Source organism: Hipposideros armiger, unplaced genomic scaffold, assembly GCF_001890085.2.
Source record: "Hipposideros armiger isolate ML-2016 unplaced genomic scaffold, ASM189008v1 scaffold_3, whole genome shotgun sequence".
Classification (NCBI taxonomy): Eukaryota; Metazoa; Chordata; class Mammalia; order Chiroptera; family Hipposideridae; genus Hipposideros; species Hipposideros armiger.
In genome coordinates, this window is record NW_017731353.1 from 5,226,247 (window position 1) to 5,239,514 (window position 13,268).

Below are 13,268 nucleotides of genomic sequence, written 5' to 3' on the forward strand. Positions count from 1 at the left end.
CGGCCGCGGCCAGAGCGCCACCTGCCGGGCATCCGCCGCGCCGCCATGAGACCAGCGCCCCCTGCTGGCCCGGAGCCGGCCTGCGCCTCCCGACCGCGACGCAGCGCCCCCTGCCGCCCCGGAGTCTCCACACCAGGGCGAGAGACCGACCACCCCATCCGCGCCCCTGCCCGTGCAGAGCCTCCACGCCAGGGGCTGGGATGGACACGCCACCCTGGACTCAGCATTCTGTGCAGGCCAGAGTCTCCACACCAGGCCCGGGGACTGAAACCCCACTCCCCACCCCACCATCATCCATGATTCTGCACTCTCTTCAGGCCAGAGTTTCCAAGCCAAGGCCTGCGACTAACCCCAACCAGGACCCGGCACCCCCTGCCAGCTGGGGGGGGGTGTCCTGACTCTCCCACCCCATATACAGCCCCTCTGCTGGCCTGTAGCCTCCACACCAGAGCCTGGGACCCAGGGTTCAGCGCCCTCCCCTGCCCAGAGCCTGGCATGCCTCCCTGACCCAGGACACAGTAACCCCTCCCAAACTCTAGCCTCCACGTCAGGACCTAAGACTGACCCCACCCAGGATCCAGAGCCCCATGCTGGCCCACTGCCTATGCCAAGACACAGGACCAATCCTCCCTTCCATGTCCTGGGTCTTAACAGCCCCTGCTAGCTGAGTCCCCTGACAAGGCCCAGGCCTGACCCCTCCGGGGACTCAGTGCTCACTGCCATCCCAGAAGCTCCAGGCCTGGGACTGCCTGACCAGGAGTTCAGCCTAACCTGACCTCCCCACCTCATCTGGGGCTCAGCAACCCCTAAGGGCAGAAGCCACCTGGCCAGGTCTGGGCCTGACCCCACGCAGGGCTCAGGATCCCCAGAGTCCCAGAGTCTCCGTGCCAAGGCCTGGGCCCAACACATTAGGACACAGCGACCCCTGTCTGCCCTAGTCATTCTACTCCCAGATGGGATCAAGGCATCCCTCAGCCTGCAGCTCAGCTGGGGGCCTTTTCTAGCATAGTGATGAATTCAGTAAAAGTCACTGATTTAAGAATCAAAGATCCTACTGGGGCGAGGCACTGTGTTAGGTGCTGTGGGTCCTACTGGCCACAGTGATTCTTCCCTCCAAAGAGGTTATAACCTGAGGCGTCAACATAAATCAGATAATGCAAGTATAAATAACAACAGATTTTGGTAACACCAGGGATGTTCATGGGTGGGAGACTCTCTAGCCCCTGGCTCGCTGCTCTTGACCCACGATGGAATACAAAGAAGTAACACAACAACGCAGCTACTTTCCCCTCCTGCTCCCCTCAAAACGGGTAAATCAAATAATCTGGTGCCAAGGACAGGGTTTGGGAGAGGTGCCGGGAGAAGGAAAAGATGGTTGATGTTGCAAGAAATTCTGATTTGTATCTCCCACACACTGGTGGGTTCCCTGACTCTGTAACTGAGAGCTGGCCGCAGATAGCAGCCAAATTTCCAGAGTCACCCGTTCCAGCTTTCTTGAGGTCAAAGGCAAAGCCAAAGATGGACAAATCTATTTCTCTCTTCGAGCTGATGGACGGCTGCTCTGAGCCAGAGAGGCGCTGCTCAGCTTTCTTGGCAGCTTCACTGCCCCGCAAAAGTGGTCTTTGGTCCCAGACCCACCTCCCCAACACCCCAGAGCTGCCCCTAATTCTTCCAGCTTCTGAGCTAGGCAGGGCCAGTATTTTAGGTCCAAAATCCTAGGTGCGAAGCAGAAAATGGAACTGAATAGTAGACCCAGCCAGGGGTTGGTAAGAGGACAACCAATTATATTTAATAAATCAGGATATATCAAGTGACAAGGGATTTTTCAAACAATAAAGTACTTTACAAGTGGACATTACTATGAATAAAGGTCACAGACCTTGTTTAATAAAGCTCATTCATCAGCGGTGTTTACACACACAAGGTAACCGAGGCAAACAAATTCCCAAAGTTTTGTTCTTCCCACCATGGGGCCTTCTCTCATACTGCTCTTTCTGTCTGGAATGTTCTCTCCCCTCCCTACAGCTAGCTACCTGGCAGCTTCCTAGTCATCTTTTGCTTCTCCATTTAACTGTCACTTCTGTGGGGAGTCCTTCCCCAGTGGTCCCGGCTCCCTCTACTGGTCAGGATGCCTGATTTCACTGTCAAAAACCAGGCTCAGCGTGGTCAGGGCAAAAAGGGAATTCGTTGGCCATCACTCCTAGCAAACCAGGGATACAGCCAGGACCAACGCTGCTCCCTCCAGGCCCAGAAACGACAGTGGTCCTCTGACTCAGCTCTAGTCCCACGTGATCTGTCTACACAGTGGCAGAGTTGGGACTAGCAAACTCTCATTAGCCTAGTTTGAGTCCCACGCCTATTTCCAAGCCAATGACTGCAGGCAAGGGGGTAGAGTACGAAAATTGGCCAGACCTGGGAGTTGCGCCAATTGTAAGAAAGCTCAGCCACGGATGCCTTACAGCCAGCAGCTGGGAGTTGGGACCGGGTGGATGCTCAACGCATCAGAGGAAGAGATGCAGAGGCAAAACCCACAGCCATCAGGGCGTTGCCTGAGCCGACCGGGAGCCTTGCAGCACCCCACGTTTCCCCTTCATAGCACACGCCTCCCAGCAGCTCTTTCATTTCCTGTGTCCATTTAATGTCTGTCCCCTTCATGACACTGCCTGATCCATGCAGGCAGGGACTGTCTCATCTGTACCCGCGAGACTTTCATTTATGGAGGTGACTGAGTGACCACAGGGGGAGGCCAATGCCATTGAAAGAATTCATTACATATGTTTCCCGAGAGGAGGGGGCACACCGCACCAGGCAGGCCACGTGGGGAGCGCTCGGGGTGGGGGTGGGGCAAGGGAGGGCTGAGTGAACAGTGCAGGACTGACTGGTGTGACTAATTCCAGCAGGCTCTGGGAAACAGCGGGGGGTCTCCAGTCACCTGGCCCTGCTGTGATTTAGGGCTGGTGATACGGGTTTGGCGTGTGAGAGACATAGGAGGTGCTGGGGCTGCAGACTCAGGGCTGGCCTGCTCCTTTTCCTGTCTATAAGGGTGGACCAGCCTCTTCCCGGCCAGCAAGATTTTAAAGACGTCAAAACATGACAAGATACAGAAAATGAAGAGCACTTTTAGTGCAAGAACCATGTCTGGCTTGTGTACTGTGGCACCAACTCCAATACAGGCAGGAGCTTGGTCGGTACTTGCCTGGGCGCTGCCAGCCACCTCCCAACCTCCCAGGGGAGGACAAACCAGGGCACCACTACACTGCTCTCCAGACTCCATGGTGGGAGGGACACCAGGCGGCCAGGAGCTTGCTCAGGGGCCTATTAGAGACACGGCCCTTTCAAAAAAGGCCACGCCCTCTTCTTGGCATTTGCAGACAACATTCAGTTATTGGGACAACGGGAATTCAGGAAGACGTGGGTAGATATAGCCAAAGAGAGGCTGGTGGCCCCAGGTTCCCCTCAGCTTGGATTGTTGGCAATCAGTTCATAGGTACCTGGCTCGAACTCCCACTACAGTCAGTTCCCTGAGGACAGAGATAATCGCTTATTACGCCTCCACTGCAGATCAGAGAGGAGGTGGAGCCCATTAATAATAGCACTAATGGTAACGAGGGCGGCCTGCGCTCCGTCACGGGCCGCCCTTCAGTGGTCCTGGGAGGGCGGGGCCCAGGTCCGGGAGTGTTCGGTCACGTGTTTCAGAGATCAATTTGCTAATGGCTTGGCAAACAGAGGAATTTATTGAAAAGCATGGGGGTGTCTCGTGGGTAGAACGAAAGGGCCAGAAACACAATACCTCCCCTGTGCCTGAACTGGAGTGGGACAGGAAGGGACACACCCCAGGTCCCTTCCGTTTCCATCGAAGCCAACAACACACCAGATCCACAAAGGACGCTCACTTCCAAACCCCACTTCCAGGAGTGATGACCTGATGGGCCCAGCTGTAGTCAGGGGTCCGCCCCTGGTCCAGTCGGGACTGGTCAGATGGGTGGGGTTACACAGTACAAACCCAGCTGCTGGGGTCTCCCCTGTGGGTCCGGTTCTCAGCGAAGGAGGGCAGACGCTTCCATCGTTACCCCTGAGTGGGTAACACAAAAATACATTTCTAGTAGGCAGTCAGCCTGCTCCAGGCTCATATTTTAACCACTACACTACAACTTCTATAATCCAAACTTACCTTTACTACCCCACTGTATTTTACATGATGCTCGATTTTTGTTCAGTTCAATTCAATCCGATTCGATTCTATTCCATTCGATTCAGTTCAATACTACTCCACTCCTGAGAAAAACAGGTGAACAAGCCCTGGGTCCTGGTCTCCAGGGGCTTCAGGGGAGTTGGGGGAGGGGGCCCTCAGGTCCCCATCAACTCTCTCTGAGGCCTGCCCGCCATGACGACCGTCCCAGCACGGGGTCCCCACCATGCTGTCTGGTTGTGCCGTATTCATTTCAACGTGGAACATCAGGAAAGTCCAAATAGAGGAGACACATGTTTCCAAGACTTTAAATGGCACTAATGATTTTGTTTCCCGAGATTTTACTCAGTATTCCTTCTTGTGAGTATGAGGGCCCCACATTACACCCCCCCCCCAGGCTCCCAAATGGCTTCACTCTGAACTGGGGAACTGTCCGCAGACATCCTCAAAAAGGTGGGGACAGAGTCTGGGTCATCTTTCCAGGAACTAAATGTAGCATCTCCCAGACCGACCCCGGCAGAGCAGGCAGCAGGCCGGCTTCGTGGTACCTTCGGGCTCTCTCTCACCAGGGAGGCACTCAGGCCATATAACAGGCTTCTCGCTCTGGGTACGCAAAGCCCGGTGTGAGCAGACACATGCTCAGTACTGACACATAAGGTAACCACAGCCCCAAGGATAAAGTGGGGTGGCTGAGCCCACGGCTGAAACCTGCCAGGACGAGAGGCCTGGGTGCGGTCCTTTCCGCAAACAATTTGGTAAATGTTAGTGATGGCCTGTTGAAGGAGGAAATTGTGCAAGAAGTGTAGTAAACAATGATTAGCAAACAGCGGGAGCTACACACACACACACACACACACACACACACACACACACACACACACACACACACACACATCTCTTCTGCCCCCTAGTGGTGGGCATTTAGAATTCTAAACCCCACTTGCTTCCAATCATTTTTTTTCATTGAATTATTTTTTATTATGAAATACACAGCAACATACTATCATTTTACAAATCTTTGTTAATCACAGACCTCATGTGCTATCATTAAAACACACACACACAGAGAAATAAAATAAAAGTGAAAGTCTCCCTTTCGCTCATGAGAGGTAAGAGTTTAATGTCTATCCTTCCAAACTTTTCCCTATTAAAAATATATCCATGTACACATTGATGGGTTTTTGTTTGTGTGTTTGTTTTTTAGTATGAGGGGGTTTAAATGGTACATATCCATTTGCGTGACAGAGGCTGCCTAAATGCTCACCAAGCCCATTTGCTGGGCACATCACTAGGTGACATCTCCCAGCCTCCCCTTGCAGTGAGGTGTGGCCCTGTGGACTCTGGGGTGTGACTGAAATAAGGACTGCCACTACCATGCTCGGCTCATAAAAATCCCCCCCACACACACACACCTGATCCTCTACTCTCTCTCTTCTATTTCTGTTGTGACGATGTGTTGAAGATAGAAGGAGGCTAGGTCCCTGAAGGGCTGGCTGGAGCATAGCATCACCCCTTCCCATGGACCTGCATAGGCCAGTAGGACTGTGACACGAGCAAGAAATGAAGCTGTATTGGATTTTGATAGCAGTTAGCCTATCATGTCCAATGCAGTCTACAACTTGCATTTTTCATTAAATATATTTGTTCATTGTGTAGAGATAAATGCATAGGGCATCTTTCATGCCAACACATATATAAATCTGATACATTTTAACAGCTGTATAGCATTCCATTGTATGGATGTATCAAAATGTATTTAAGCATTTCCTTCCTGATGGGCACTTAGCTGTTTCCAGTTTTTTAATAGTGTACGCAAAATTGCAACAAATGTCAAGGTTGGTATGGCGTGTGCATTCATGCTAGTATTTCTGCAGGGCAGGTTCTGTCCCCATCATTTGAGATAAGGACCCAGAAATACAACAACCTGGGCAGTGGAGAGTGATCTGGAATAATTATATTTGCTTATGGCATGCATTTGGAGAAGTAAGAGAGGTTTAAGATCCTTGATGAAAGAAAGAACCAGGTCCAAGTTCTGGTCCTATTTGCTAAGAAACCTTGTACGAGTCACCTAACCTCTCTAAGCCTCAGTTTACCCATCTAGTAGGGGTAAACTAATGCCTACCTCATATTGGTATTTCATCTGTAAAATGGGCATAATTAAATGGGGATATGAGTACCTACCTCATAAGGTGATCAAGGTTAAATAATGAATGAATGAATGAATGAATGAATGAGTGGTAGTGACCCCTGAGAGGTGGGTACAAATGAGGTGAGCCTTACAATTGCCCCAGTTTATTGCCTAGAGAGAGTTTCCAGGCTGCGGTGCAGGAAGGGGCACCCAGGCAGAGGCTAGCAGGCTAGCGGATGCCCTGAGTTGAGGAGACAGAGCTGAGAATCTGGGGAGACCAAGGTTGCCCGAGTTCATAGGACAGAGTGCCAGAGAGAGGAGATGAGCACAGAGCCATGGGGCTATCTCTGTAAAGCTCGGCATGGGGGCGCAGAGCAGACTGTGCTTCCTGAGGCCACCTGCTCCAGAGGAGGTGTGGGCAGGGGGCTCTGTCACATGTTCCCGCTTTCTCCTTCCCACTCACCAGCAGGTGAAGCCACTCCTTCTCCCCAGGGTGCAGGGGCAGAGAGGCCAGGAGTGTTATGCAGGCCAAGCTCCTTCTGTCTATGGTAGAAGGAAAATTTGGAGTAAGAATGGGGAAGAAGCGATACGTTCTTGGCTCTAGAATTATTCCGAGAGCTGCCTCTGGAACCCCCATTCCTCTGCCTGTCTCCCCTAAGCGAGCCCACTTGCTGCTGTCTTGCTATAGCATCTGTATTGCTGAATAACAAACTACTTCCAAACCTAGTGGCTTAAACCTGTGCAGCGCTCGTGTGCCAGCAAGAGCTTGCCTGGCAGCCTGTGTCCGACCCTGGTGGCATCCGCTAGCGTTGGGGTGGGGTTCTCATCAGTTGGCTTCTTCAGACACGTGTCGGGGCCTCAGTGCTCCTTGACCTCTGTCTCCAGGTGGCATCTCGTCCTCCAGGGCCTCTCCACATGGCTTGGGCCTCTCACAGAACAGAAGTCTTGGGGAAGATGCACTTTGGACATGGCAGCTGACCTTTAAGAGGCGGGAAACAGAAGCTACCGGGACAGAAAAAGGCCATTCCTGGACATGGCTGAGCATCACTTCCATCTCTGCTATTGGTCAGGCCTTCCATGCCTATGTTCAATTGGTCAAAGCAGTCTGAGGATCCACCCAGATTTGAGCGGATGGAGCAATGGATGCACCTCTTGGTGAGAGCATGGCGAGATCCCTGAAAAGGACCACATGGGATGAAGACGATGTTGTTGGGCATCCCTAGGAAATTGATCTGCCCTGGCCGCCATGGTTCCAACCCTGTCTCCTCATGTCTCCAGCTCAGTTTCTCCTGAGCTCCATGCCCCATGGCCTGTTGGACACCCCCCCTCGGCTGTCTTGGAGGCAGCTCAAACTCAAAATGCCCAAACCTGGACCCAGCATTTCAGACCCTAATCCTGCTTCTCCTCCAGGGTCTCCTACTCAGGTTACATCACCTCCTTCCATGGGTTGCCCAGTTCAGAAGTCTGGGAGTCCATCTTGCCTCTGCCCTCTCTCAACATCCATTCACTCAATTATGAATGCCTGAAGGCTCTCCTCTCCCCTCCGCCCGCCCTGCGGCTCTCTGCACTCTGCTCTGGGCATCCATCATCTCCTGCCCGATTACTCTAACAGTGCCCTCACCACCCCCACCTTCATTCTTGTCCTTACAATTTGTTCTCTACATTATAGCCAGAGGTCTTCCCAGTGCTAACCTGATGTTGTCATGTCCAGATTAAAAGGCCTTCGCTGCTCTCCATCACCCTCGGCACAAAGTACAACTACCCACCCTTGTCTCCAACCCCATGTCTCCTTCCCCAAGCCCACCAGGCACTCATGAGACCCTCTGGTTGTCCTCAGGCACCTGGGCTTGCCTGGTGTGCTGGGCTCTCCTTGCTATCTCTGGACCTTTGCAAATTCTGTTCCCTTTGCCTAGGACACTTTTCCCTGCATCCTTGCCGAGATGACCCCTTCTCGTCCTTTAGGTCTCCCCTGAAATGCGACCTTTGAAAAACCCACTGCTTTGCAGCTTATCACTCAGCAAAGTAGAATTTCTGCACAGCAAACCGCAGCCATTTACAGTGTACAGTGTGCTGAGTTTTGACAGATGTGCACACCACTAACGGGCCAGACGCAGGACGTTTCCATCACTCACAGACAGAGGTCTCCTTGGCCTTGGCAGCTGATCAGCCCCAGGCAACCCTGATCTGCTTCCTGTCACTCTAGCTTACTTTGCGTTTTCTAGAATGTTATCTAATGGAATCATACGGGTGTGTGCTTTTTGGTCATATCTCAATTTTATAATTCCTTGTTTGCTTTTGGGGGCATCTCCCCCTAAGAGAATGTAAGACACAAAGAGAATGTGCACATCTGCACTGTGCTCAAGGCCTGATGCGTCGTGGGTGCTTCATGAATACTTGTCGAGTAAACCAGTAAATACTATGACTTCAGGTGGTTCTCCGGGGCAGGAGCAACTTGCAGCAGGGAGACCCCGAGAGTGCCTATGCAGCCAAGAGAGCAGGGTCTTGCTACCACCTTTTGGCTCTTGTGACTAATACTGCTATGAACACAGGTGCACAAATATCTCTTTGAGACTATGCTTTCAATTCTTTCGGGTACATACCCAGGAGTAGAATTGCGGGATCATATGGTAACTCTCTGTTTAATTTTTTGAGGAACCTCCATGCAGTTTTCCACAACGGCGACACCATTTTCCATTCCCACCACCAGGGCACAAGGGTTCCAGTTTCTACACATCCACACCAACACTTGTTACTTTCTGGTTTTTGGTAGTAGCCTTCCTGATGGGTGTGAGGGAAAGTCAACTTCTGAGGATTGGCTTTATCTCCCTTCAAGGTTTTCTCCCAAGAGAGCCCTGGTCTCCCAGCCACACAGATCTCAATCCTGGGAAATCTCAGCTCTGTCCCGATTGCAATTCAGACACCTGAGTGTCGCTGATGGAAACCTGAGGCAGGTTTGACCTTTCAATGCCAACTGCATGTCACTCAATAGCTACGCACTGAGAGCTGGCCCGGGGTGGAGGCTGGGCCCACATCCCTGGCTGCCACAGCCCGTGCTTGGCCTCCCTTGTCCACACGGCGAGGGATTCCACGGTGCTGCCTGTTCACCTGGACTATGAGGAGGGCACCGAGGGTAAGCCTTGTCACTGGCGCCACTTTGTGCCCATCGTCACTCTCCTCTCTTCTTCCACCTGCTTCTATTTGTGTGCTATCTTGTTTTATTTTATGAACCCTTGCGAGCCATTCTTAATCAGGTGTTTTTTCTTCCCCCAGAAGAAAGCAGGGTATAAATAAATAAATGAGAAAATAGTGGCCTGTGGGCATAGTTAGCAAGAGTCTCTTGTGCAAAGCTGACTTAACCCAAACACTATTCTAGGAAGCCTCAGAGATGTCACAGACACCAGCCTCCCACGTGCCTCCATACTCACGTGCCCACCATGGGTGGCATCAGGACCAGCTCCTCCCAGTGGCTCCCAGCTGCCTCCTTTGTCTGCACAGCAAGGTCTCCCCAATGGCATGGGGGGAGTGTTCGTGTACGGCCACGCCCACCACACCCACGCGGCGCTGAGATCTGTGTGGAGCTCTGAGTCCATCTCCCTCTCTTCCCCTCCTGTCAGCGCGCTGGCAGTGCTGCGGGGGATGTCTGCTTCTCCCATCCTTCCAGGGCTCCTGCCAGCCAGGCTTTCTTTCCCGCATCTGCGGCTGGCCGTTCTCGGGTTCTCGGGTCTAGTCCTCGGGCAGCTGCTGTCCCCACCCCCACTCAAACATCGCTATTACCTTTACTGTTCATGAAATGAACACCTGTTAGTTGTAATTTTTTTTTCCAGCTAATAGAAATCAAAAAGGAGAAAGGAAAAAGTAAAAACCACCCTAAATCCCACATTTCTGTGGTAACCACTGTTAATATTTTGGCAGAAAGCCCTTCAGGCCACTTTCCCGAAGGAAAACGCTTTGAACAGTTGCCCTGAGAAATGCTCCTTAGGAGAAAACGGGAATTCCACAGTCAAAAATCCCTGAGACAACTGCATTCTACTCACCAGAGGTCATGGCCCATTGTTGAGGTAACAGACCTGAGCTCAGCGGGGAGCTCTCCAGAAGTTCCCCCAGAAACAGTCCAGGAAACACTATTTCAGGGACTTTCCTATGAGCTGGCCCATGCACACACACAAAAGCACACCAGCTGCCGGCCGCTCACGTAGCTCATGGCAGCCCACTAAACCGTCACCGGCGACTCACAGCAAGCAGCCCAGCTCCAGGTCGAGCTGTTGTTCACCATCTTAGCTGTAGAGGGCAGTGTCACTGGCCCTCAATGGGGGATCCAAACCTCGGCCCTACTGCTCAGAGCTGGAGCTCCCAAGCGAGCTCTTAACCAGCTGAGCCACTCGGCCAGCCCCACATTAATTTTTGATAGAGAGTAAATGCACCTAACTAGAGAACCCAGAAATAGATTCCCCATGAGAATGCTCCACTGGTTTTTGACAAAGGTGCAAAGAGAACTCAGTGAGGGAAGATAGCATTTTAAACAAATGGTCCTGAATATGTGTTTCACTCTCAGTCTCACACCTTATACAGAAATTTGCTTAAAATGGATCAGACTTAAATGTCAAGTGTAAAATTATACTTTCGGGGGGAAAAAAAGGAGAAAAGCATTTGGATCTAAAGGATCTTTTAAGAGATTGAAAAGGCAAGCCACAGGCGAGAGAAAATATTTGCAAACCACATACCTGATAAAGAACTAGTATCTAGAATATATAAAGAACTCTCCAAACTCAGCATTAACAAAAAACCCGAACAACCCAATTAGCAAATGGGCAAAACACACAAAGAGACATTTCACCAAAGAGGACACACAAATGTCAAGAAGCATGTGCAAAGACGCCCAACACCATTACCCATCAGGGAAATGCAAATCGAAACCACAATGGGATCCCACTACCTACCTTTCGGAATGGTTAAAAATAAAAAATAGTGAGAACACCAAATCCTGGTAAGGATATAAGGAAACTGGCTGGCTCATACGTCACTGGTGGGAAAGTAACGTGGTACAGCCCTCTGGAAAACCGTTAGGCAGTTTCTTAAAAAAACTAAACATGCTACCATCGTGCCATCCAGCAGCTGCACCCCTGGGCATATATCCCAGAAAAATGAAAGCTTGTGTTTACACACAAAAAACTGTACAACAATGTTTGTAGGCAGTTTATTCATGATGATCAAAACCAGGAAATTCCCAGAGGTCCTTCACCAGGTGATTGGTTAAACAATCTGTGGTACATGCATACCAGGAAATACCACTCAGTAATAATAATAATAATAATAATAATAATAATAATAATAATAATAATAAATGAACGACTAACACACTCAATAACCTAAATGAATCTGCTGAGAATTGTTCAGTAAAAAATGCCAATCCCCCAAAGCTATATATTGTGTGATCCCATGTATATAGAATTTGTGGAATAAGATAATTATGAAGTGGAGAACAGATTAGTGGTTGCCAGCAGTTAAGTGGGGGGAGCAGGAGAGAAGTGGGTGTAACTATAAAGGAAAACAAGAGGATAGTTGTGGCAATGGGAATGCTTTGTAGTTGAGATTTTGTTCTACAGTTTTGCAAAATGTTACCATTGGGTAAAAGGTCGCTTTGTAGTGTTTCTTAGAGCTGCATGCAAATTGACAATTATCTCAAAATAAAGCATTTTTAAGATCACTAAAACATTTAGCCAATGAAAAGTAGCTCCCCCCACCTCCGCCCCACGAGCAACCACTGTCATCATTTTCTGCATCCTTGGTTCTGAAAGCTGTCTGTATTTCGCCAGGTGGATATGTAATATTTTATTGGACAAATTCCATATTGTCAGAGTGTACATTTTTCCTAATTTTCACCATAACAAGTCATGTTGTTATGAGTATCCTTGTGTATGTAACTTGGTGAGAAGTGATATTTCTGGGTCAGGAAATTCGCATATATGAAATGTTGATACATGTTCCCATACTGTCCTCTGGAAAGATTGTGTCAATTTACGCCTTCCCTGACAGGTTCAACCTTCCACTCAAATAACCCACTTCTCTCCTCACTAATCCACACTTTAAATTAAGAAAGGGCACCGCCAATAAAATTCCTGCATAAACGTTATATTACATACAACCCAGGGCGTCAGAATGAGAAACAAAGGCATGCCTTCCTTATTTACCAAATTTCTAAGAGACAAATACACCAACTCATCACTTAGCTTGTTTTTTAAAATGAAAAGACTGTGCTTTAGACTGAAAAAAAGACCAACCATTCCTGGTTTTGCTGCAACATTTCCTTTAACCTTCACCTGAGAAGCCTTCTTGAAATCCTTCTCATCCTCACTTTGCTGCTCTGAAAAATAAACAGCATGACCTCTCGTTTCCTAGAGGGGACCGAGTCTACCATGGCCAGAACGTCAGCTAAGAGACCCCGAACAGTCAGCGCCAGAGGGGACATCAGCTCAGGGGTGGGGAACTCCATCCTGGGCTGCAGAGGTCTGGCTGTGACTCCCAGTGCTGTCACTTGGGTTCGGTGGTCTTGGCCAGTTTATTTAAATGCTCTTCAACCTGTGTCCTTGAGTGTAAAGTGGGTATAATAGCACTGGCTATTTCGTAAATGCTTTTACTATGGCTCAAAGCCTTCTTTAAAGGAAAGATGGGGAGAGGGAGGTCCAAGGAATGTCATCTAGTCAAGGAAGGGCCAGGCCCGGAAAGTAGAGCTCCTGACCCCCACCCGTGGTCTTCGGAGACATTGTCACTGGGGAGGCTATGAGCCTTCTAACTCGTTACAATGCCAAGGGAGGGAAAGTTACTTAGTTGAGTAAGTACTGAAGAAACTACATACTTGTAACATGACGATTCATGAAAGCGGGCTATAATTTTGCATTTGTATCAATAAAAAGGCTGCTACCTCCTGGACAGATGAAGCCGGCAGAGACAGTT